Below are 27,990 nucleotides of genomic sequence, written 5' to 3' on the forward strand. Positions count from 1 at the left end.
AATCAGCTCCTTGGATAGCCTTCTGAGGAATATATGAACTGATAAAAGAGAATACTTGTAGCTCAGGGTTGAACTGAGGGGTCCTTGGCGCTCTTTGAACTTTTTGGTTTTCTTGCAGATGCTTCATTATCAAACCAGCTAACATTATCATGATGTTACTTAGTTTTGAAATGATATTTCTGCAAGAAATCACCAGGCTCAAAGAATTCCAAAGACCACCCCCCCAAAGTATGAACATTATAGTAAAATCCCTTTAAAAGACTATAAAAATCCATTAAAAAGAAAACTATTTAAAATTTTAGAAAAGAAACGACACATCCCACCTCATCTCTATTCTGTGCCATTTCCCTGCCAACGAGTCCTTGCTGCCACTAAAAATGTTAATTCTGATCTCATTCTGTTAAGACTTTGCTCACTGTTATGAACAGTAGGGTTTTTTTTTAAAAAAAAATATGGTATTTAAGTTGGATAGAAAGCCAGTTTCGCATAGTAGTTAAGGCACCAGCCTAGACACTGTGACACCTTGAGTTCGAATCCCACCTTAGCCAAAGCCAGCTGGGTAACCTTGAGCCAGTCTAGGTCTAGGAATGGCAGATCACTTCTAAAAAAAACCTTGTCAAGGAAAACCACATGTACTTGCCCAGGAATGAACACTGACTTCAATTCAGTGACTTCCAAATTAAGATGATATATACAGGCACACACAGCAATTCATCAAAATCTACAGATTTCTCTCTACAGAGGCATTTGCAGACAACACAGATAACTGTGAATGCTTTTTAAAAACCTCCCTACAGTGTCAAAGGAAGGAAACATAGGTGAGTGCCCAGCACAGAAAAAAATCCTGCTCTCAATCTCTGACCCCAGGTTAGGTAAAACTCCTAGGGAAATGCTGGAGAATCACAACCAGTTAGTGCAGATGCTACTAGTGGATGCTCTGCACAGGTATAAAGCAGTATCACATATACCTGAAGCAAGCACTGTCCATGTGAATAAGCATCATTATCTCTGTCTAGCATCCGCAGGAAGGATTAGGAGAACAGTAAAGGGACGCAGTTGGGAAACCACACTTATCCTGTTCTATGGACCTTTGTATTGGCATCCCAAAGGAGAAGGGAAACAGAGCATCAATTACTCCACCAGCACTGTATGATCAATTGATTCCATAAAAATGTTCAGTTTGGCATCCAATTAAAAAAAAAAAAAAAGCAACCCAGCTCCATTGTCAAGGATAGCGTAACAATTTCCTCTGGCATTTTGCAAATCAGAATGTAAATCAAGCCGTAAACCAGCAGCTGAAGAACTCTGGGCTTGTCATTTTGATGCTGGTTTGAACAGACGAGGGCATTCCGTGGCACTTGCCTTTCAACCTACACGGGGAATGCAGTTGGCCAAAAGGCAAATAGAATAGACTGTGTGGTTCAAAGCCCCCAAGGCTCACTGACCTTTTATGAAGAAGAGATACTAACATATATTGATGCTGCTAGAAATGCAGGATGCAGGCATCGCCACTGTAGATGAAAGCTGCACTTTGTCTTGTACAGCAAGTACCCTCTGACAGCAACCGGTGCGCAAGGCTTTATTGGAATGCAGAGCTGGGAGTAGCACAATCCAAATGGAACATTGCTCCCCCCAGGGAGAAATGCAGCATGGAAACCATTTGACTACAAATCAAGCTCATTGTCCACGTTTTAACTTTTTAACGTTGATGCACATTTAATTTACTGGCATAAAAAGGTAATGAATCACATGACATACTGTATTGCTCATATAAAGTTTTCTATTCAGAATCACGGCTGCTAGTGCAAGTTATACACACACACACACACACCAATATCGCTTTGAGCAAATAATGTATATGCCGCTGGTTAAGTGCTTTGATTGCATTACAAGTGCAATCAAAGGACATCCTAGGCAGACAAATATTTTATTTCAAGAAGGGGATGCCATTATTAATGCTCTAGAAAAGTAATTGTGACAAAGCGTATACACCACAAGTGCAACAAAAAAAAAGATCTATTCTGGTTCATTTCTTTACTCTCGCTAGATTCTAGGATCTCTCTTTCTCAACCTAGAATAGCCTTTCTATTACCAGTATGTCCTCCCTAAATTACCCCATAGTCTTTTTCTCAATATCTTTGCTAAAGCATTTTGTCAAAGCCTGTGGATGCTATTTGACGTTTTCTTGATATCCATATTGAGTTAGGAAAATCTGACACATTATTGGATTATGTTATATTATGAAAGCATCAATCTTTATTTGATTCCTCCCCCCATCTAGTTAAATGCAGTTCAATGACAGGATTATCCCCACCCCATTCCCACTCCCACCCATAAGAAACATACCCCGGGTGTGTATGGCAAGAGTATCTACTCCCCAAAGAATCATCAAAGGCATGAAGGTTATCCCAGTTAACTTTCTTAAGCAAGCAGGCAACTATATTGGGTGACAGCCATATAAGAAAATGTTGGAGATGAGAGATCCATTTAGTTATAATAACAAAGGGATTTTTCATACTATGTGAAGTATGGTTGATGGACCATTAGGATGAATGGCAGTCAAAATGTTATTGAGGAGGAGAATCTGGGGATCTTTCAGAAAATTAATGCTATTTATGATGCAGCTAGATTAAAGGCCTCGGGATGTCTATTTGCTGATGTTACCATGCAGGAAAAGAACTCCCGCAGAGTCATCAATCAGCGCCAGCAACTCAGATTCGGGAAGCTGTGCCGATCTCGTCAAGGCTGCATGCCGCTCAATGCTGGACCCAGCTGGTTGCTGTGCGGAGCTTCCCCCACCGTCCCAGGCATCCAGGTGGATATTACCGACGCTCCAACTTCCCCAGAACCCCAGGGATGGCGAGCCCCAGCTGTCTGGGGAAGTCGGACGGTGGGGGAAGCTCCGCGCAGCAACCAGCTGGGTCCAGCATTGAGTGGCATGCAGCCTTGACGAGATCGGCACAGCTTCCCCTCAATGTTGTCGGCGCTCCCGTAGCATCATCAGTCAGCGCCGGCAATTCAGATTCGGGTTAGAAATCTCTAGCAATGACTAGAGATGGTAGTAGCCGCTCTTACTGCTTCCGTCAGTCTGTCAAACCAACCCGGGTAGGCTTATACCCAGCGTATAAGACGACCCCCGACTTTTGAGAAGATTTTCCTGTGTTAAAAAGTCGTCTTATACGCCGGAAAATATGGTATAATGTGGAATATTTAATACTTGAAATGATGGGAATTAAATATATTTATATGTTTAACAGATTAGCAGAGTTGGAAGGGACCTTGTAGGTCATCTAGTCCAAACCCCCGCCCAAGCAGGAGACCCTACACCATTTCTGACAAATGGCAGTCCAATCTCTTCTTGAAAGTCTCAAGTGATGAAGCTCCCACAACTTCTGAAGGCAAGCTGTTCCACTGGTTGATTGTTTGTGCAGGCATTTGGAAATAAATAAGTTTCTGATACTTCCATCTTTTTTGGATCTTGTGCAGATTGATTTAATGCATTTCTAACCAAAGGATATGGGAACAAAACAGCTTATTCTGAATTCAGCTTTTTTTTAACTGCAACCAATATAGGCTAGGTGCTATTTCCTAGCTGGGGATATAGAAGGGTGGGGTTCTTTTAGAATAAAATTTATATATAATCCATCCCTTATATATCAAATGCACAAACTATATTACCCAGAAGTTCTATTTGTAAACACTGCACAGTCCCCAAGGAAGTAAATGTGCAAAAAACCATGCAACTGATATCACAGCTCAGTGAAACTGGTGTGTTAGAATGAGAACCCATAGTTGTCTTCCCTTGCTCTCACCATCTGTGATTGAAAACAGTTTCTTTGGCCCTTTGAAGTTCAATGCAGAAGCATTCTGAACAAATCTTTCATCTCTCTTCCATCATAAAAAAGATCCTTTTTATCAAACTTTTTCCAACAGAAGCCAATCTTAATGAGACACCTGTTCTGCAAAATCTAATGGCCAACTCTAAAAAAAAAGAAAGAAAAAGAGGTTCTATCACTTTTTATCTCTATTCTTACACATATTAATGTAGTTTATGCCTTTTTTGCTTGGATATTCCCAAAATCTCCAGCTGTTACAAATCATTGCTTGTCAGTTCAAACAGTATAGCTCTCCTATGGTTACGTCTGGCAGACAACATGTAGTAGAGGAAAGCTACACTGGGTAAAGTCTTTACTTTTCTGTCCCTCTTCTAAAAAAAAAAAAGTACACAATTGAGATACAATTGAGCAAACTTCAGCCTTGTTATTTGCTTTGTTTTTCATTGGAATCCTAACCCTGGCAAAGAACTACCTTTTAAATCTAAATTTCTGGCTCCTCATCCTGATTAGAATTCCACAACTAAATGAAATTCATGGGTTTGGCTATTGGTGGGGAAGAAATTTGGCTTGTATCTTAATACAAATCTAACCCAAATGTCCCAAATTATGACTCAACTTTGGACATAATTATTCTTCTGGCACTTTTTCCAAAAGTAGAAATAAACTTCTTAAATCAAATGCTGAATTAAATATATACCTAGAGTATATGTATGTGTACTGCATACTGTGCATTTCTAGCTTTTGTCTGTCTTTCAACGTGTGTGCATTTTTTGCATATATTTGTTTCAATAAGTCCTCTTTTCTGTCTCTCTCCTAAAGAGCGTAATCTAGAATAGCTGCTTTATTATTATTCGTGGACTCTTATTAATGAACAACCAAAACAGCAAGGACAAGAATAGTAGAGATCTTCAGAACTATTATGCATTAACCTTTTACTTTAGAATTCCTTGCTTGTATATTGGACTTCACCAAATGCACCTCTTTTTATGTTAATATAATTCCCTTTGCATACATAATCTGCCTCTTCAAATGTTTTCCTCTGTGGAATGTAATTTTCAAAGACCTTTTTTGCTGTCTTCAATTCACTTTCTCTAACATGAATGCCTCTTGCTGATTGCCCTTATCTATTTCCTGTCAGAATCACCTGCCTGTGGATCTTTGTCTTCCTGCCTTCCCTGTTTCTTAACCTCAGGTTTTTCAGCAGCAGCTGGCCTCGTTATGCCTTGAACTCTTCCTTGCGCTGCATCCCTCTAAATTTGTTATTGTTCCCAAATAGGTCTTCCTAAAAGCCAGTTTTGGTCTTTTCTAGAAACCTGTGCCCTGGAATGTTGCATTCCCAGGTGCTTGTTTTCATTTTCCTTTTTGCTTTGTGGTTAAACCATGTCCTGCACAATTTCCCCAGCTGCACTGAACTTCACATAGCAGATTCTGTTGTAGAAAGAGGCTTTTCTATTTTTCACTTCAGGGTTGCACCTCAGTGCTTTATTGAACCTGCTTTCCCATCAAAAACTACCTCATAAACATGATTTATGCCAGGGGTGTCAAACTGGTGGCCCAGGGGCCTGATGTGTCACACACAGGCCACGCTCACCCCAGCTCCGAGAATTGGAAAAACGTCGTGAAACATCACGTGATGGCAACGTGACACTGCAAGTTTGACACCTGTGATCTATGCGCATAGACCAATTAGGTGAATATACCCTATATTTAATAATTATTCTTTATATCAAGGTCAGTGTCCACCTATTCAACAAGCCCAGATTAATAGCACACATCCCTATGTAATGAAACTAATGTGCAAACCATTGCATCTAAGCTTGGTAATCCCAGTCTGTTATAACAATGGTACCAGTGAGTCAACTGGCTATTGATTGTGTTGGGTATAAGCATACAATCTTGGGTCTTCCAGCTGCTAGCCTAGAAGAGAAATACCATTCAAAACCATCTTGATAGGTAGGAGAAATGTCCTGAACACAGCAACGTAATAACATTTGAAAGAGGAAAGTATGAAGTTGTTCACTTAGGAAACCAAAATCATATACAGTTCAACACCAGAAGGGGAGGATATGCAGCTTGGTAATAGTACATGTGGGGTGGGGGTGGGGGTAGGCTTGCAACAGAGGTTGATTGAACAATAGCCAATAGGGGAAAGTGGATACAAAGAAAGAACTTTGGGCTCCAAATCATGGGAATTTTGCCTTGTTCAGATTTCATCTCTGCTACTGTATCCAGTTTAAGGGTCACATGTAAGGAAGGATTCAAAGAAAGATTCCGAGAAGTGCAATAAAAACTGATCAGGGCATTTGGAAACTAAACCCAGAGAAAATAAATTGAAGGTGCTGGTTACGTTGAACTTTGAGAGGGGATGAGTAAAAGAAGATATTATAGCACTCATTAAATACCTGAAAGGATGTCACACAGAAAAAGTCAAACCTGTCCTCCTGTTCCAGAGTGCAAGATACAAAATAAATATTGGGAAGGCAGTTTTCTTCCTGACCGTTAGGAAAAAAAAAAAACAACTTCAGAATTATATGAGTGGTTGGACAATAAGACAGTAAGACCCACAAAGGTGGTGGATTCTCCTTCACTTAACGTGTTCAAAGTGGAAATTAAGCTATCTGGGATGTTATAATTTGGATTTCTGCATTGAGCAAAGGTTTGCCCTAAATGGCCTCTTGAAAATCTTTTGAATATATGATTGTGCTATTTCTCAGCACCACGGTACATTTGAGCTTCACTGAGGAGATCTGTTGGCACAATTTCTTTGCACATAAAACCACTCAGAGTCATGAAGGACTTGGTCACATTTGGGCAGTGTCATGTTGAAATGAACCAAAACTAAGGTGTTCACTGCACCATTTAATGCCATTTATCTATATTGCTGTCTCTTCCAGAAATAGGTAAAGTTTTTGGGACAGTTAACCTACTTTCAGATCTCATCTCAGCTGGACTTCATCCAATGACTCCATCCTGAAAAGGATCTCTGAGATCACTAATACTTTGCTTAGCAATCCCCTACTACCATTCTTTGGAATTGATCACAGGAACAAAATGATTTTAAAAGCCACGGACTAGAATCTAGGTCTACACATGGGGATTGCAAAAAAAAAATCTGAAGGATCCCTAGGTATTTTATGTATTTATTTAATTATTAAATTTATTCACCACCTACCGTCGTGTCATGAGACTCTGGGTGGTTAGGTATCAGTAATTACTTGCCTCTTTTGTCCTACTTAACCGTCAAACCAGATTTTTGTAGCCCACATCAAGAAACCACAATTTTTCCTCATTTTTATGTACACATTAATATGTTCTTTACTACAGCCTGATGATTTTAACCTGCTAGTAGATATAGTTTGGGGTAGTAGTTAAGGCATCAGCCTAGAATCTGGGAAACATGAGTTCTAATCCCTTTAATTACAAAGCCATATGGGTGTCCTTGGGCCAGTCACTTTCTTTCAACCCTAGTAAGAGGCAATGGCAAACCACTTCTGAAAAACCTTACCAAGAAAAATCTAAAGATGCAAGTGACATGACTTAAAATGTTAAATTCTCCAGTTTGTATTGTTTTTTTAAAAAACCAAACATCCATTCCAATAGTTTCTTAATTTAATATGTTCTGCTAGACTTAAATAGTGAGTGATCAGACACTCACTGAAATGTTCTTGTTTTTAAAGAAAGTGGAAAAATAGCCCTTTGATTTTTATTTTACGTTATTTGTTTTAAATTCAGCTATAAAGTAACTAGAGCATGCCCTCACCTTAAGGTCAAAACAGCTCATGATATCAGCCCTTTAGTTAATATGATCCATATCGACCACTTCATAAAGATTTTAACACAGGAAGTTTTAAAGATTTGTTTCCTAAAGATGTCAAGAGACACAGTTCTTCCCTCCGGCAACTATAGACACTAATTATCATTGACAGAGCAAGGACTGTAACAATATAACCAACTGACATGATCTTTAGGAACTTTCAACTTAGGAGCAAGATTAATTTCTTATCAGAGGATTTGCTCTGCAGTCCATTCAGCCAAAAAAACATTGTTTTGAATTAGATTTCAACCACTATTGTCCATATGAGCTAAAAGCAACACCGCCATTTTGTCAAAGAGCTCAGACTTTATCTGTGAGTAACATATATATTGCCATTTGGGCTATATCTCCATTTATCATAAAAGAATTCTTCTGCATTTTTCCCCACTACTTATATGCTAAAATACCCTGAAAATAAAACACCACCTCTTTAGTTTCAGATTAATTTGACATTTATGTAATTTCCAGAGCAACAACCATATTACTTGGCTATAGCGTTGCAGCACATTAAGGAGTAATGAATTTATTATGGCATAAGCTTTCATGGGCAATGGTCTACCTCATCAAATGCAAAATAACCAGTATTACATAGCACTGTTAGAAAAAAAAAAGTTAATTCAAATCATATTTGAATATATACTTACATTGCTGTAATGTGATAGTACATTTACTGCTGTTTAAACTCTATTATGTGCTTATTTGAACGTTTTTGTTGATGGCTTTACATCTGCAGCACCTTGAGTCCAGCTGCCATGCCACAGCTCTGACTCTGAAGAAGCTGCTCCAGCTGAACCAGTGGAATGTCTACCTCAGGAGACACCAAGCCAGGAATCACTTAAGGCTGATCAAACACAGGCACCATCAAAACAGCTGGGGCATTTTCAGATGACGAGGTACAGCTTCTAAACCCTTGGACTAGGTGAGAGCAAAGAGCAGAACAAAGACATTCAATGAGGCTCCTTACCAGGCAACAGACTACTTAATTAAAGATAGCTGGCTGCAGCCTGATTTAAGAGGCAGTCCTGACCCATGTATCTCTGTTGGAAACAACGATCCGATGTGGTATTCTTGTGTATTCTGCTCATGTAAAACACTCTGACCTTTGTATTGGCTGACAAACCTGCTTGGCTCTCTGAAGATGGTCTTAGCTTTTGACTTCTGTGAGTTTCTGTTGAAAGCAAAACTATTCAGGCAAGCTTTGCTTTTTTTTTTTTTTCCCCAAGAGTCTTTCTTTGATTTATTTTCCTTTGCTTAGCTCCTGTTTATCTACTCAGCCCGGAATAAATTGCTGTTATCACCTAGCAATTATGTGTGTGTGTGTGTGTAAGTGTAAAACACGCAATAGGACACCAGCTGACCTTGACCATGTGTTCCAATCTTGCAGCAGGGATCTTCCACTTCTTTTTATGTACCTATCAATGTAGCTAAAAAAACTGTTCTTGAAGGCTAGAGCAGGGGTGGGCAAATATGGCCCCTTTATGACCTGTGGACTTCAACTCCCAGAATTCCTGAGCTGTCTCAGGAATTCTGGGAGTTGAAGTCCACAGGTTGTAAAGGGGCCCACAGTTGTCCACCCCTGGGCTAGAGGGATTTTCAAAATAGCATCAAAGCTGGCATCAAAGGAATATCAACTGGAAAAGTAAGTGAGTAAGTTGCTATTAACTTCTCCATTTTACACAAAGACATCTATATTTACAAAATAAAGTCTTTAGATCTACACACGTATTGCACGCATACATATAGGCGATGTGGGTATCCATTAAGTTATTTGTTCCCGGGTATTTTTTCCCAATGTCATTTTATTGATAAAACTATCATTCTTATTACAAGAAGCTATATCAGGATGGAATACGAGAAGCCTGAGATGTATCAGGTCCTGAAGAAGAAACTAGAAAGGATGTGGAAAATAAAGGACAAAGTGGTCCCAGGGATTATAGGAGCATTTGGGGCCGAGACTCCTAAATTGAGAGAGTAACAGTTGCCAGGAACAATGTTCGAGCTCTCTGTCCAGGAGAGAGCAGGGCTAGGAACAGCTGAGATCAAACTCTCAGGCCTCTGGTAGAAGTCTAGAATAACTTGGTATGGCCAGGTCAGCACTGCCAACTCTCCACTGTCAAATCACTTCTGCCAACTCATTGCCATCAAGTTGTTGCAAGACAACTCAACATGGTCAATTCACTGTAGGGACAACTTGCCAGCAGCCGAAGGGAGAGTTGGGCGACCAAGCATGTCAGCAGAGTGCAGAGTGGCAGCAGCCATGGGCTTTCATTTTCATATGCCATCGAGACTGCCACCGCTTCCACCATGCTGAACTCTGGGTTGTTCAGAGTTCAGGCCATTTGTTGGCAGCAGTGGTGGGCAGGGGAGATGGCAGGGAACCAGTGGAAACCAGGCATGTCCCATTCACACACCCCACTACCACCTCCATGGGCCATTTGACTGTAGTAGTGGTGTTTGGGCTGTTCAAGGGCAGTGGCAGTGGGTGGGATGGGAGATGGGGAGGCAGCAGTAGCCAGATGCATCCCATTTTCACACACCATGCTGTCACTACCATCATCGCACCAAGCTCCAATGGCGGTGGCAGGGAGTGTAGAAATGACATGAGCCCAGCCTCCACTACCTCCCCATCATCCACCCTGTCCACCACCACTGCCCCTTAAAGGTCTGAATACCGCACCACTGCACTACTGCTAAACAGCATGAACTCTGAATAGCCCAGATCTTGGCACAGTGGCAGTGGTGATGGGATGTGTGTGCATGTGAAAATGGGAAGCCCTGCCACTCTCCCACCTGTTCTCTCACCCACCTGCCCGGTTCTCTCTCTGGTTGCCCATGGCAAATTGTCTCTGTGGCGAACTGGCCATGTTGAGTTGTGTTGCAACAACTTGGTGGCAGTGAGTTGGCAGAGGCAATTTGGTGGTGGCAAGCTGGCTGTGCCAAGTTGTCCCATTCCAAGACTGAAGAAGACACAGGTGACCCATGTTGTCATATGAATTGCTTCTTGTAAATTTCCATGCTCCCCAGAACATAATAGATTAGGCTGTGTGTGTGTGTGTGTGTGTGTGTGTGTGTGTGTGTGTGTGTGTGTGTGTATTAGAACAGTGGTTGCCAACCTTTCTGGCTTTGCAGTCCAGTGGAGAGGGGTAGTTGTGTGCAATCAGCAGGCAAGCACGCATACGTGCGTGCAGCTCCATTTGCACAAATGTTGCAAATTTTAGAAAATATTCTTTTAGCAAAGAATATTTTTAGAAAATACTCTTAGAACATACCATGAGCTGTGGAGACAGAAATATTTAAAGCCAAATAGTATGGAAAAGAATGGCCACTAACAAAACATGACATGATTCTCAAAGACAGGTTGAGAAAAATAATAGAGTGTCCATTGGGTTAAACAGAAAAGCTGTAGCATATGCAAATATGAATTATTGCAAATTATATGAATGCCATGCTTGCTTAAGCTTGATCAGCTGTTAATTCAAACAGAAGCCCAGATTCATTCTTGGATGACTTTAAGGATCTATCTTATTCTGAATCAGATCATTAGTCTATCTAAACCAGTAAAGACTGCCAATGATTCACCTAGACTTCCAGAAAGGATTTTTTTCAGCCCTGCTTGCAAAGGCAGAGGTTACATTTGAGAATTTCTGCAGCAAAAAAAAATAAAAAAAAAATAGAATTTTCCCATTTCATTCCCTTCTAATGAGAATCCCATAATTGAACAATAGTTCTCAAACATGCTTCTCAGAACCATATGCTTCTGACATTGAGCCGCAAATGCAGTTATTTGTGCATAACTGAAATGTCTCAAATGGACCATAACCACACCGGGATAATTCTTCATTAGATAAATAAATTGTTTACAAATATATAAACTTGATCTTAAGTAAAGCCTTGCAACAGTGAAACTGTAACAGAGGTCCCAGTTAGCAATTCTCCAGCTGTGATGGTTGTAGCTATAGTGGAGAGCTTCATTTAGTCTTAATGGTCTCTTTGAGCTTTTTAACTTTTCTGTCCCTAATGTTCTCCAGAACTTAAGCAAATTCTGGAATCCCCCATTTATCCTTTATTTCATCTGTGCTTTGCAGTTCGGTGTCTTTGGAGAGCCATTCTACAGTGCAATACGAAAGCAAATCTCAACAAACAACAATGACAAATACAAATCTTTGGAGCAGTTTAGACTCCAAAGCATGCATTCTACCAGATTTGCTTACCAGAGCCAGCAAAAAAACCCCTCTAAATATTTTCAGAATTTGAAAATTTTGTGAATCAACAGAAAAAATGCCTTCCTTTCCTCTTCTCTCTGTTTCTGAATAAATAATAAAAAGGTAAAGGTTCCCCATGCACATATGTGCTAGTTGACTCTAGGGGGCGGTGCTCATCTCCGTTTCAAAGCCGAAGAGCCAGCGCTGTCCGAAGACGTTTCCGTGGTCATATGGCCAGCATGACTAAATGCCAAGGGTACACAAAACGCTTCCCACCAAAGGTGGTCCCTTTTTTTCTACTTGATTTTTTACGTGCTTTCGAACTGCTAGGTTGGCAGAAGCTGGGACAAGTAATGGGAGCCCACCCCGTTACACGGCACTAGGGATTCGAACCACTGAACTGCCAACCTTTCAATTGACAAGCTCAGCGTCTTAGCCACTGAGCCACTGAAGGAAAATTAAAATTTCAAGAAATCCTTCTTCCTTCCTTCCTTCTTTTCTTTTCTTTCTTTTTTTTTTTTTGGATGGGTTGTGCGATCTTTGCACAATATAGTCCTCAACATACAAACACAACTTAACGACCACTTATGCCAAAATTCCTGTTGATAAGTGAGTTAACAATTAAGTGAGTTTTGCCCCATTGTATGATCTTTCTTGCCATCATTGTTAAGTGAATCACTGCAATTATTAACTGCAATTAGTAACATGGTTATCAACTAAATCTGGCTTCCCCCATTGACTTTGCTTGTCAGAAGGTTGCAAAAGATGATCACATGAGCCAAGGATAGTGCAACCGTCATAAATACATGCCAGTTATCAGGTGTCTGTATTTGATCATGTGACCATGGAGATGTGGCAATGGTTGTAAGTGTGAAAAATAGTCATTAGTCACTTTTTCCAGTACCGTTGTAACTTTGAATGGTCACTAAATGAATGGTTATATGTCAAGGACAACCTGTATAACTTTTTGAATAAACCATTGAGTATTCGTTCACAAAGTATCAAATTGCATAATTCATGCCAAGACTTGGAAAGATTTTGGAATATTAGACCAGTTAACAGAGAAAAGCATTCCTAATGCTCTTAAGAGTATAGCTCCATCTTTCTACTGACTTAATTTCTTCTCCATTTGAAGATGCCATTGCTCTCACTCTTAAATTTTAAGAAAATGCTGTCTGGCAGTTCTGAGAATTACCTTTCAACTTTTTAGAATACTTTTCAACACAACATCATGCCTGCATTTGTACCTAGTTGTCTCCTCAAACTTCTTAAACCAGCTTGAATCAAGAAAATCTGCAGTCAGCTAGGGTCAGGGGAAGACCACAATATACAGCAATGAAAGGAAGTTTTTCATCCAATATATAATTAGTTAGAACATATTTGCTTGGTTCATTACTATTCTTGCAGTTGATATAATGACAAAGAATGCTGAGTTACACTGGAATTGATTGTGCATAGGAAAGAAAATGTCCTGTAAGGCAGGGGTGAAATGCTACCAGTTCGGTCCAGTTCGGGCAAATCAGTAGTGATAAAAACTACCGGTTCAAGCGAACCGGTAGTTTAAAAAAGCTATGATCTGATGATCAGCTGTGCCGCGCAGTTTAGCTTTGCTAGAAAGCAGGATTTCCTGCTTTCTAATGAAGCTAAACCGCGCGACACAGCTGATCCCCCTTTATTGTTCTACTTACCTTCCCAAGCCTCCTTTTGGCATGTACTGTGAATGCGAGGGGGGGAATCAGCTGTGCTGCGCGGTTTAGCTTCACTAGAAAGCAGGAAATCCTGCTTTCTAGCAAAGCTAAACCGTGCGGCACAGCTGATCATCAGATCATAGCTTTTTTAAACTACCGATTCGGGCAAATTGGTAGCCTTTTAAACGCCCAGCGTGTGTTTGGAATGTACTGCGCATATGCATACAGTGCACTTTTGGTGTGCATGAACATGTGTGCAGTGCACATTGGTGCGCATGCACGCACACAGCATGCACTTGGCATGCAGCACACATACGCGGCCAGCGAACCAATAGCAAAACGGTTCAGATTTCACCACTGCTATAAGGGACAGTTTTGCTGGTCATTTGCTACTTGAAGCTTTAGCTTGCAATGCCAGGAATGGAAACTGGGGACCCACAGAGCACTTATTCAACCACCGTTATGTTGTTTCCTCCACAACTTGTCTATGTCTATGATTTCTTCTGATACAAAGTTGCATGTGGGTCACCTGCTGAATTTTTTCCTAGTACACTCTGATGAAAAAAAATGTGAATTCTTGTAAAAGCTGGGGGAAATCTGAAACTTCACTGAGCAATCTCTTAGGCAATGCCTTTAGGCAGAGAACTCTGGGACCAATAGCATTTGAGCATTCTAGGCTAAATTATTTAAATTCCCATCCTGCACAATACTAACTTCATTACAAAGGGCTAAGAAGTCAGAAGGTATAAACTGTATTTACAACTGGCAAGACCTCAGCTCTAGAAATCCATGAAGTAGAAACTCACAGATGACCTTCTACTGCAGCAGGAACTTTTTCAAATTGTTTGAAAAATCTGGGATAAGCATTAATGTGAAAATATGGGCAATAGCAGTATTCTCTAAAAGCTGAACAACAGAGAAATTCAAACTACTTCTTGAATCATCAAAGTAATATGGGACATGTAAATGAATTGAATATTGATGCCCCAGATACTGACACGTGCAAGTTTTCCTCAAAAATCTAAAATTACTTTCCTAGTCTTGAGACTGAGTGCCAACTTGACATACTGTTTCAGTCATCTAACCAAGTAGATGTTGTGTATTTCCATTGCCACCAGGTAAATCTTAAATGGTAGTGGATCACAGACATCATAATAACACAACATAATGCTGTTGTGTGCAGGAAAAGATCTAAGGAAAAAAAATAAAGACTTTTGATCACACAAAATGGAAATTGTCTTACAATTTATCTCCCTCTATTTTTCAACTGGTGATCATAGAAATAGCCTATCTGTAGCATTTTCTGATTCAGGAGAAGATGGAAGTTATTAAAATTAGTGATCTAACAGATGAAGCACAATTCCCCCAGTTATTAAATCCCATATCTATTTATAAAACATTGCAAAAGCCACCCAAATATAATAAATTCCACAACAACTCCGTACTTTACTATATTTGTTACATTATTTTTTCACCTTAGGAATTCTCCCTCCCTCCAATATACACCCCATAAATTATTTAAAAGCAAACATTAATTAAAACTGCATCTTGATAGCATGCCTGGTTTGCACAGTGTCCTGAATGTGTTAAGATTAAACGGCATGCATTAACTACAATCAGGCTGCTGCTCAGGTCACTGTGTGATTTATGCACAAGCAGCAGGAATCCAGATAAACTAATGGTTGATTACAGAAAATTCCTTTCCCCTTATTTTTCCTGTTTCAAATTTTGGTTGCAAAGTAGATGCTTTGTAGGGTGCATTTTAGATGAAAATATTCATTTGCCCTCCACTCTGCCCCACACAACAACAACATCCTCTGCATTATTTAGGTATTTAAATGTAGGGTGCAATACAAATCTGGAACAAGAAAAGGAGGGGAACACAATGCCGGCTAATTTATCTAAATTGCTTGAGAAATTAGCTAAACTATCTTGGCAAGGCTGAAGCTTGAGCTATTTACAGAAAGATATTTCTCTAAAGATAGATCTAAGACACACATTATACTAAGTTGTGCTACTTACAGGTAACAGAAGTTTCATAAAATCAGAAGGATATATACAGCTTCCTGATTTTATCATTTTAGGTTGGTACCATCATCATCATCAACACCAACAACAGCAACAACATCTTCTATGTATAGTGTTTCCACTCTTCCTGCAGAACAGCACCAAATTACTGCCTTTTCAGATGTCAAGCAGAATAGAACCAGAGGTGGGATTCACTAACCTTCCCTACTGGTTCGCAAATTTGAGCATGTGCACATGCTTGGCCTTCCATGCATGCTTTTTGCTTGCATGCATGCCTTCTGTTGTGGTCTGCCAGCAGCCTGCGGAGCTGGCAGCGGAGTTAGGCAGTGATGAGGCTGAGGAAGAACATGGGCCAGTCCTGGAGGCTGGGGAAGGCCTGGATGAGGGCTCTGTGTCAGAGGCAGAGATGGGGCCAGGGCCATCGGGGAGTGAGGTGCGGACTCCAGAGCCTCCAGAGACTGATAGGAGTGAGGCAGAGGAACAGGAGGAGCCTGTTCCTAATGCACGATATGAGAAGAGCTGCCAGAAGGCAAGAGCAGCTCAAGCAAAGAGGACAACTCGGGAGTAGGGCCAAGAGATGATTGGCCCCTCCCATAAGGCTTAAAACAGACCAGCAGCGGTGTTTGGGCTTTGCCAGAAAACAAGGTTGGTAGCTTTGTCTTCTTCTTCGTCTACGCCTTGTATTTATTTTTGTATCTGTGATTTCTGAACGTTTGCCAAGAAAGGCCTTTGGCAGTTTGCCTAATTGGACCAAGATTTGCGATAGGACTGAGGAATTTGTGTTGGGAGAAATTTGCTTTAATTTAGTTGAACGGCGCTGGGAATGAAGTAATTCTCAGCTGTTCGAATAAAGTGTGTTTGTTTTTTCACTGACTGATTTTCCTACTACTTACTTGGGCCTGGGTCACAACACCTTCCGTGCATGCGCCCATCCTTGAAAACGTGGCTAAATAGGACAGCATTATGTCCAGGCAGGTGGGTGTGGCCTATCACAGTTGCCGCTATGGTTCACGTGAACTGGACAGAACCGGCTGAATCCCAACTCTGAATAGAACATTTGGTTAGGTCACAGTCCATGCTATAAAGAAAATTTGACGCAAATATACTGTAGCTATTCTCCTTTTTAATATGTTTTATTTGATCTGTAGTTCTTTGAGTATTTATTGTTGTTTTACTTTAGTAAAATAAACTAACCTAGGCAACATAGTTTTCCAGTGGTTGTTTGACCCTTAGATTAGTTTACTTTAAAGTGCTTCTGTTGTTTACTGTTGATTTCAATGAATGGCATTGTTTATTTGTGGTTTGTGACCTTGTTGCCCAGAGTCCATTTGGACTGGGGCAGACTATAAATATTGCAAAATGAACAAACAAACACAGATCTATTTGTATGCCAGCTCAGCAGTTTCTTTCTGGCCCAAACATTGTATTTCTGCTTTTAAAATGTCAGGGCCTTCACCCCATTCAACACTAGCGTGCATACAGATGAATAGCCCAAGCCTTGTAATCATAAGGGTTTTCTATAGCTCTGCTCACAGACATTAACAACAACAACAACAACAACAACAACAACAACAACAAAACCTCTACAACAATCCAGAGCATACCATCATTCTGAGAATAAAGTAGTCATGTCTCTTCCTGCCTATTTACTTTTTTTTTTTTTTTACTTCCAAACACGAATGGACAAATAAACTAGAGAAACTTTCATGGACACGCATAGGCAGACATACAACTTAGATGCAGATGTGCATCTATATCATGTTGGTGAACCTTTTCGACACTGAGTGCTGAAACAGGAGTATGCGTGCGTGGGAGCACCAGAAATCGGAAGAGCAGCTCCCCGGCATGCACATGTGGGAGCGCCGGAAACCAGAAGAGCAGTTCCCTGACATATATGTATGTGCCAGAAAACTGTGCTTCCAGTCTCCTGCGTGTGCATGAGCACTGGTCACTTGGTCTTCCGGTTTCTGGCATGCATTCGCATGCAAAGACCAGGTGGCTGGTGCGTGTGCACATGCTGGAAACAGGGGTGGGTTCTACTTACTCTTACTACCAGTTCGCAGCAGGTCCGTGCATGCTCGCTTCCCTCGTGCGTGCACACGCTCTTCTGTGCATGCGCAGAAGCGTTTTAATGACGGGGTCGGTGGGCAGGGCCTCCCGCCGGTTTTACTACGGTTCTATAGAACTGGTGCGAACCGGGGACAACCCACCACTGGCTGGAAACCAGAAACTCAGCTTCCCTGCATGCGCATGTGCGCCAGTCACCTGGTCTTCCGGTTTCTGGTGCTCCCGCATGCACGAAGATCAGCTGGCTGTATGTGCATGCCGGAACCCAGAACAGATGATGGCTGACGTGTCCAGAGAGATGGCTCTGCGTGCCACTTCTGGCACGTGTGCCACAGGTTCGCAATCCCTGATCTATATATTGTTGAAGTCCGTGTCTTATTCTGTCCTGTAATATTTTTGTTATCTTATCCCATGGTCTGGCAGGTTTCTCCTTGTGTCAGCAAAAGAATCCACTTCAAACCAGATGATGAAGGGGAATGTAGAAAAATGAGGTTGGTGGACTGAAAGGCGCATTCAGTAAGTTTCCTTCTGATTATTTAATTTCCCTTCTGTCAAGATTTTATTTTTTTTGCCTTTATTCTGAAAGTTAAAAATGGAGTATACAGCACTCCTTTCTCCATTGCCCTCCATTCTGCAACAACCTTGTGAGATAGTTTAACAAAGAGAACGGAATGCAGGGAGCTCTGTGCCTGATTGAGGACATAAACGTAGCCTCCTGGTCCAATAGCCTGATTTTCAGGTTTAACAATGCACTTTTGATTCAGGGAAAATCCTTTAACTGTTTGAGTGCAGTTTTAGGGACGAAATTATTAATACCAAGTGGAGAGACAAATAATAATTTGCTTTATAAGTTTGCCCTACAATTTGTGGGCCACAAATGAGCGAAAAGCAACGCACAAGTCTGTGTTAGAAATGCATCAGTTTTTATTGAAAAGCCAATCTGATTTTGTTCTTCATACATTTACAAAGCTAGTCTTTCCTTCTTCAGTTTGTTAGCCTTCTGTCCATTAACCATTATATCTAACTCTTCAAGGGAAAAAAAATCCTTAGTATTTCTATCTAGTAATCATAGCCAAATTAATCTACCATACTGGTAGTCCACGACTTACGACCACAATTGAACCCAAAATATCCATTGCTAAGCAAAACAGTTAAGTGAGTTTTGCCCCATTTTACGACCTTTCTTGCCAGAGTTGTTGGATGAACCAGTTGAATATTGTTCTACATAGCATGCACATCTGACTATTTACATGAATAAAACAACTCTAAGTGAAAACCTTTTTGCCAGTGCAGAGATGTGAATGCAAAAGGAAACGTGACTTTTACTTACAAAATAGGCAATAACTTCAGCCACTGTTTCCATTCTTTCATAAGAATATTAAATTATCTGGTTTAAAGTACCAGAATGCTTATAAATATTAGTTTATGAGTACTAAGAAAACTCTATTTCTATTTCTATAAAGGAGAAGAAACTAAAGGATAAATTCAGAACATAGAAGATGCCTATTTAGCAACTGTGTTTTAATTTTATTTATTTATTTCTACCTCACCTTTATTCTTTTTACATATAACTCAAGGTGATGAACCTGTGAGGTCAGTAGGACTGAGTGAGAATGACTGGTCCAAAGTCATCCAGCCAGCTTTCATAGCTAAGGCAGGACTTGAACTCCCAGTCTGCTGCTTTCTAGGCTGATGCTTTAACCACTAGACCAGGAGTATCAAACTCACGGCCCACGGACCAGATGTGTCATGCGCTAGCCATGCCTACCCCCAGTTTAGCAAATGGGGAAAAAGTTGTGACATGTCACGTGATGACAACGTGTTGTCGCGAGTTTGACACCCCTGCACTAGATCAATTGGCTAAACCAATCACCAAACCAACAGGTTCTTCTACAAAGGTCTCTCAATATTTATCTTCAAGGTGGAAAACCATAGACAAACACTAGCCAGTCTAGACAATGTTCAGTGAGATAAATCTATTATATAATTTGATTTAAGGCAATTCATATACTAATTTCTGCCATCTAATTTCACGTGACTAGAATTGAGCAACTTTGTTGTACAGTGCTCAATGAACTGTAAATGTCCAGTAGAAAACAGGGAGACAATCCGAGATGGTATTCAGCAGGTTCTGACCAGTTCTGGAGAACTGGTAGAGGAAATTTTGAGGAGTTTGGAGACCCGGTAAATACCACCTCTGACTGGCCCCGCCCTCATCTATTCTCTGCCTCTCGAGTCCCAGCTGATCGGGAGGAAATGGGGATTTTGCAGTAACCTTCCCCTGGAGTGGGGAGGGAATGGAGATTTTACAGTATCCTTCCCGTGCCACACCCACCACACCACGCCCACCAAGCCACACCACGCCCATCAAACTACACCCACAGAACCGGTAGTAAAACAATTTGAATCCCACCACTGGAGACAATCAATCAATATGATTAAGCAATGCAAATATATTTCTTTTCTTCCACCTTGTCCCACTGACAACATAAGAGACTGGGGAACCTATAGCAATCCGAAGGTAAAATAATGCTCACAAAGATAGTTAGAAGCTTGTTAATTCTTTAATGACATTGCACTGCACTCCCAAATGGCAACTTTTACACTGAAATTCAACACCCCAATAAGTGTAATACAATGAAGATTAAGGCAATAAATACCAAACTATCACACTATCACGATGTAGCTTACCTGCTACAATTCCATGTGATAACACGTTGGTGCCGTTGAGGTCATCAAATGTTGAAAGCCCTTCCAAATTCTAGAAATATGGCCCAGTTAGAACATCAATTATAAAATGACGATCAATATCCTATGACATGTGCATCCAGAATGTCTTCACAAAAGTCTGCATAGTCTGTAATAAAAAGAAAAAAAGTAGGGGAAAAATGGATTTTTCTCTTTTCTGGCTGGAAGACTAGTAGATGAAAGAAGGCTTATTTCATATATGCACATATATTTAATATCAATTTTCAGAAAGGGACTACGTATGTAATTGACTTGCCTGTGAGTTGGGTGGCTAAATAAATTAGATAAATAAATCAATCCTGAGATCGTGTGACACTGTAGCGGCTGTCCCCACTCCAAGTAATACATTAGTATGAAGTTGAAAAACAGTGCAAGATTTTAACAGGCAAAAAGCCTTCCTCAACCAAAACTAGCCTAAGAAATGCCACATTTGGGTCACAAGACGAAGTGGGGGGTAGGATGGAAGTTACTTTAAGAGTAGACATTGTTTAAAAATACTGTTAACTTTTAAAACAACAAAACAAAAATCAGTTCTGACAAAATTTGAACCCTTTGCAGCTTGTCAAATTTCAGTAACATAATTTCAAAATGTTGTAGACCAGTGCTTGTCAACCTTTTCTTCACCACAGACTCCCTTTAAATACGTTTTGTGGCCAGGGGCCATGGCTATATGGACACCCCAAGACTCAACTCAAGATTTAAATCACAACATTTCTTCAAGCCTTTGTGTGCCTCCCCAGGTGTCCATGGACCACAGGTTGAGAACCACTGTTGCAGACAATAGTAGGTTCACACTTGTATTAATGCATATACAGGCAGTCCTCAACTTTCAACCATTTGTTTGGTTACCGTTCAAAGTTACAACAGCACTGAAAAAAATGACTTAGGATCGGTTCTCACATTTATGACGATTGCAGCATCCCATGGTCACTTGATCAAAATTTGAGTGTTTGGCAACTGGCATGGTTCCAACATTCTGGGGTCCTGTGATCACCATTTGTGACCTTCTCAACTGGCTTTTGACAAGCAAAGTCGATGGCAAGTTACTCTCAATTCATGAAGCCTATTTTCTAATTAAATACAGATATGATTGTATTGGTATTTTCAGATTCCATCCCTCAGTAAAAGCAACCATGCAGAATATCCTTAGCCTTTGAAATAAATAATGCATCTACATTTTCCCCCCTAAAACAACTTTCTTAAAATAGATGTCTGAATAATATGCATGTATAATTTAATTTTCGTAGTAATTCAAGTTTTTTTAAAAATGGAATTGCACTATAATTTTATATTTCAATAACTTCCTTCCTCTGACCGTTCTTGCTTTGGAAGATCATATTTAATTAAACGATCTGTAGAAGCAATGCCCTACTTATTCCTGCAAAAGTTGGTGCTTTTCTGTGTATGTTCAATTGCTATTCACTAGCACTGTGAAATGCTTCAGATTTGATTCCAAAAAGTGTGGAAGGATGCAAATGCAACATCTGTCAGCAACTCATTAAAAAAAGAAGAAGAGGTATCTGCTTCCAGGATTGGGCCCTTGCAAGAACTGTACTTGGAAGCCGATGCAGCTATTTTAATGATACTTCAAGATGGCTTTGGTCAGGTCAGCTTAAGGACTGACACCTCTGTTTGGACTCCTGCATGATCCAAAGCAGCTTTTCAGAGTGAATCTGAAAGTTTGAGCAATCCTTCTAGTCAGTACAATAAGATTTCTACTGATGTCAAAGAAAACAACCAGTTTCAATTTCTGAAAAATGATTTTGAAAAGTACCTTTGATTAAACTGGAGAGGAAAGGTTGGAACTAGCAGAAGTTTACTTTCCTCAAATCTGTCCAACACTAAAGTATTTTTTGCTTCCTAAAATAAAGGTTAAGGTTTCCCTATCCCTGTCTGACTCTACAACACGGTACTCATCTCTGCTTTTTGGCTGAGGGAACCAGCGTTGTCTGAAGATATTTTCTGTGGTCCTGTGGCCAGCATAGCTATATATACACATGATGCTTTTACCTTCCCACTGAAGTGGTACCTAGTTATCTACTTGCATTTGCATGATGTTCTGCTCCAGCTCCGGATTTCCGAGGATATTGACACACACCAACGATCCTTATCAAATTTATTAAGTAGCAAGAATAAACAAGACCGGCAAAGGTTGGCAACCAGCCCAGAAAACAAGATATGATAAACCAAAATACTCTGATAATAAATACGAGTTGTTTCCAGCAAGAAAGCACTAGCTGCGTGCCACTTAAATAGGCTAAGGGAGTGGCCAATTATCCTCAAGCCCTATTTTCGAGTAGACCTCCTCCTCCTGAGTAGCCACTCCTGCCTTTTGGCAGCCCTGCGTGCTCGACAATTGAGGAGAGGCTCCTCCACTTCGCTCTCTCCACTTGAAGGAACCTCTGGAGGTTCTGAAGGCCCTGGCTGAGTCTCTGCCTCTGGCACCACATCCTCTTCAGCCTCCTCGCTGTCCGATGCGAGCGCTGGCTGATCAGGCTGCTGGCACAACACCACACCAGCCTCCTCTTCGTCGGGATCAGCCACGATTCGCGCAGGCCGCTGGCGGGCCACAACACATGCTTTCAAACTGCTAGGTGGGCAGGAACTGAGGCAGGAATGGGAGCTTAACCCATTGTGCAATGTTGAAATCTGGGCTGTCTAGTGGACAAGCTCAGCATTTTTAACCACTGAACCATCAAGCCCTCTCTCTCTAAAATAGCCACACAAAAACTGTTCTGGACTGAATCAAACTTCTAAAAACATCCCTTTTATTTCTACATCAAGTAATTCCCTGGGAGCACTGTAGATGTTCAAATCATTATCTGTATGTGGAGAAGCCTCAGTAGATGCTGTTCCCATCACTGTCTAGTTCATAGGACTAATGAATACAATGAGTGTCAGGTATTCATGGAAGGTTATGAGATCTGGTCATGGTTATGTCCTTCAGTGTATCAAGAAATACCACACATATTTCATGCAGTATTTATTCAAAAGAATAATCTGTTCTATTTCAAAATGATACATAAACACTAGTAATAGCTAACAAATAAATTACTTTTATGGTTGAAGTAATAAAGTTAATAGAACAATTTGTCCAGTTTGCATGTTAATGAGAATCAAGATAATTCATATATACCAAACTGTATAAAATGCAACAAAACCCACTGATTCTCCAATATTCCACTGGAGTTCATTTTAAAAAAATCATAGAGAAATGCATACCATCAAGAGGATTTTTGATTTCTACTTTCTGAATGTCAAATGAGATAGTTTTAATTTTATAATAAGAGCAAAGTGCTAAACTAAAACTGACAAATTTTCCCATGTCTAGAAAATAACAGATATCACCTTAGCAAATTGATATAAGTTGAATAATTAATAATTAACTGGTTTTCGTATATGATATCCATGTTGGAAAATGACTTTATTATTCGTTTTTTCAAAGTGTAGTCAATACTCTTTTACATTTGGGGTTAAGTTAGGTCTTGTATGTGTACAATTTAAAAAATTCCATCTCAATTCCACATTATTTATTTATATTATTATATTCTGTTGTTCAAAATATTCTGTTGTTCAAAAAAATGCAAATAGCTTATTTCAAGCCAGTTTCTCATTTTTTTATAAGTTCTCATAAATACTTTCATGCATCAGACTACCAACCTAGAGTTTTGCTGTTAACAGAGGCAATACATATAACACCTCAGAATCACCTCATCAGTGCCATCAATGGCATATTCATTAAAAAAAAAAAATTAAAACAGTAGTGATGCTTCAATCACTTGGATCCAGCTACCATCTTGACTTTTTTGCCTCCTGAAGATGCCCCTAGCTAGTTATTGGCATTTCACTCTTTTTTTAGACCAAAAGACAAACAAAATTTCCATTTTCTGTATTTTATCTTATCAAAACAGATATGCTCCTAGAATTAATATATGCCCGAATTCTTTTCAATAGGAACAGTAAAAAAAAAATGGTGCCTTATAAGTTTACTGAACATTATTAACATATGAACTAGGGAAAGGGAAAAGTTTAATTTATAGACTGTGCCATTCTGTTTTGTGGTGTCATCTGAATGATGTAGACTGAAAAAGCCCAATTAGAGTAGATTTCAGCTAGTCTACTGACAGTCTCAAGTAAATGACATACTTGGAGCCTCTTGCTATGAAGAAAGATTGAAGATGTAATGCTAATGCTGAAATAGGAATTAAATTCTTAGTTCTGAGATGTTTTTCCAAACCCACTGCGATGACATTTGCTTCTTCTGGTGGGTGAAAACACACCAAGGTATACCCATTACAGTGAAAAGCAGAAGTAGTGTGTGAAGTTATAACACTATAGCTAGCTTAGTTAACAACCAACACAAAAGCCTGCAGTCTGACAAGATTCCTTGGTGTGTAAGGATAAGGATAAGGATAAGGATAATTTTATTTCTATACTGCCCCTCTCCCAAGGGACTCAGGGCAGTGTACAGCCAGGTAAAACACAATACAAATATCACAATTTAAATTTAAAAAATTCTTAAAAATATTACATTTAAGGCCAAAAGTAGCTAAATTAGCAGTTCATTCCAAAGGGCAGGGGCTCCCACAGAGAAGGCTCTCCTCCTGGGTGTTGCCAGCCGACATAATTTGGCCGACAGCACCCTGAGGAGTCCCTCTCTGTGGGAGCGAACTGGTCGGTGGGAGGCTATCGGTGGCAGAAGGCGGTCTCGTAAGTACCCAGGTCCTGAGCCATGGAGCGCTTTAAAGGTGGTAACCAACACCTTGAATCGCACCCGGAAGATCACTGGGAGCCAGTGCAGTTCGCGCAGGAGAGGTGTTACATGGGCGCAACGAGTTGCACCCATAATTACCCGCGTGGCCACATTCTGGACCAGTTGGAGCCTCTGAGTGCTCTTTAAGGGGAGCTCCATGTAGAGAGCATTACAGTAGTCCAGCCGGGAGGTAACAAGGGCGTGAGTGACTGTGCGCAAGGTGTCCCGGTCCAGAAAGGGACGCAACTGGTGAATCAGGCAAACCTGATAGAAAGTCCCCCTGGCCACGGCCGTCATATGCTCTTCTAAAGACAGCTGTGCATCCAGGAGGACACCCAGATTGCAAGCCCGCTCTGTGGGGGGTAGAGATTCACCCCCTATAGACAGCGATGGCGTCAGCTGACTATACCGGGACATCAGTAGCCACAGCCACTCGGTCTTGGAAGGGTTGAGTCTGAGCCTATTTCTCCCCATCCAGACCCATACAGCCTCCAGGCAGTGGGACATTACATCAAGGGCATCATTGGGGTGGTCTGGGGTGGAGATGTACAGCTGAGTGTCATCAGCATACTGATGTACCCTCACCCCAAAACCACGGATGATCTCACCCAGTGGCTTCACATAAATGTTGAACAGAAGGGGCGAGAGGACCGACCCTTGCGGCACCCCCCAAGTGAGGTGCCTCGAGGTTGACCTCTGTTCCCCTGCCAACACAAACTGTGAGTGGTCGGAGAGGAAAGAGGAGAACCACCGCAACACGGTGCCTCCTATTCCTAACCCCCTCAACCGCTGCAGCATGATACCATTGTCGATGGTATCAAAAGCTGCTGAGAGATCTAATAGGACCAGAACAGAGGAACAACCTCTATCCCGAGCTCTCCAGAGATCATCCACCAATGCGACCAATGCCGTTTCTGTGCTGTACCCCTGCCTGAAGCCCGACTGGTAAGGGTCCAGATAGACAGCTTTATCCAGGTACTGGGGGAGCTGTTGTGCCACCACAGTCTCAACAACCTTCACCACAAAATGAAGGTTGGAGACCGGACGATAATTTACTAATTCAGACGGGTCCAGGGAAGGCTTCTTGAGGAGGGACCTCACCATCGCCTTCTTCAAGGTGGCAGGAAAGGTCCCCTCACTCAGAGAAGCATTTATAATGCCCTGAAGCAAGCCTTGTGTAACCTCCCGGGAGACCAGTACCAACCAGGAGGGACACGGGTCCAATAAACATGTGGCAGCACTAAGCCTACCCAGAATCCTGTCCATGTCCTCAGGAGCTACAGGGTCAAACTCTTCCCAGATAATGTTCTCAAGACCTACCCCCATCTCCCCCCCTGGACTCACCCAGTCGGAGTCCAAGCCTTCCCGAATCCGAGTGACTTTATCATGCAGGAACTGCACATACTCCTCAGCTCGACCCTGCAAGGGGTCTTCCCGCGCTCTCCCCGAAGAAGGGAATGGGTCACCCTAAACAGAGCAGCTGGGCGGTTCTCTGCAGATGCGATAAGAGCGGAAAAATAGTTAGATGTTGCTGCTTTTATCGCCACTAGGTAGGTCTTGATATAAGACTTTGCCAGTGTTCATTCGGAATCAGATTGACTAGTCCTCCAGACACTCTCTAGGTGTCTTTTCCGACATTTCATCTCTCTCAGCTCCTTGGAGAACCAAGGAGCCAATTGTGATCGACATTGGGTCAGAGGCCGCAAAGGCACGATGCGGTCTAAAGCCCCGGTGGCCGCCCTATCCCAGGCAACCACCAGGTCTTCAGTTGAGTTGTGTGCCAGAGTCTCAGGAAATGTAGTTCACTTCAAATCAGCACACTGTAAATGACATGTCTGAGTGAATAAGTATGTAGAGTGCCTTCAAAATATCAGTCTGTTTTTTTTCCCTATAAAAAATACAGAACATATAAATGCAAATAATCTGAACAAGAACATAGCACTTTGAGTGTTTAATTAGTTAGGTACATACCATAATATTCCTTCTTTACCTCAGACTTTAGGTATTTGGTTTAATTAAGACTTTAATCACTCTAAACCTGTTTGCTGAAGGTTGTTCTACATATGCATAGTGGAGAATGCAAATGAAATGTTCTCCATATTGCGATAAATCAGCACACCAGAAGATTACATTAAAATATTTTATATCTGACATAATAACCAATTACATATGGTGAATTTGTTATTAGGAACAATTTGCCAAAATATGATCCTGTTATCTGCAGCCCAAAATGAGACCATGCCAAATTTGTTCAACACTTCCACCATCTGAGGTGTATTTGAGATGTGTGTCTTCTCAAATACTTCCCAATTTTATTTTTCTGATGGCAATATTTTTCTTTTCCAACTGATAGTTCTGAGATGAACTGACATGCTCTCACTGAGCATTTTGTCTATTTTGAACCTCAGTTGCATTTTGCTTCCAGTCCTGTTGACGTTTACAAGTGGGGTCCATAAATTATAAAGAATGGTGAATCGTGTGATATATGGAATAAAAAAGTTTAATGGCAGCAATTCAAAAGGTACATCTATTGGCATTAAAGGAAGCACTTCTGGACATCAGCTGACAATATAATCTCTCAGTATGACAATAAATGAACTGGCTGTTCTAAGCACTGTGCTCTGTGTGGCATAATGAGAATTCAGGTCATGATATGTCAAAGTAAGTCTTGTCACATATAATATGTGCTATCAAACCCACCATTGAAGACTTATTGAATATTAGTTTATAATATTTAGTACCAGAATCAATGTGAACCCATATGCAAAAGTGCTGAGTTGATTAGAATAGTATGAATGACCATATATATTACAAAAAAAAATTAGGAAAAAAATAAATCTTCAGGAAGATAAAG

At 40.8% G+C, this 27,990-nt stretch overlaps 1 protein-coding gene across 14 annotated transcripts in view; it reads right to left on the reverse strand.

Moving 5' to 3' along the window:
- DAB1 (DAB adaptor protein 1) overlaps positions 1-27,990 on the reverse strand; it is a 728,003-nt gene that overhangs the window by 467,488 nt on the left and 232,525 nt on the right. For all 14 annotated transcript variants that reach the window (XM_087889766.1, XM_034415187.3, XM_087889767.1 and 11 more), the window contains exon 2: positions 20,327-20,492. The gene's annotated coding sequence lies outside the window, so the exon portion shown is untranslated. The remainder of the gene's footprint in view (positions 1-20,326; positions 20,493-27,990) is intronic.

Source organism: Pantherophis guttatus, chromosome 3, assembly GCF_059756535.1.
Source record: "Pantherophis guttatus breed Tessera chromosome 3, ASM5975653v1, whole genome shotgun sequence".
In the NCBI taxonomy this organism is placed as follows: domain Eukaryota; kingdom Metazoa; phylum Chordata; class Lepidosauria; order Squamata; family Colubridae; genus Pantherophis; species Pantherophis guttatus.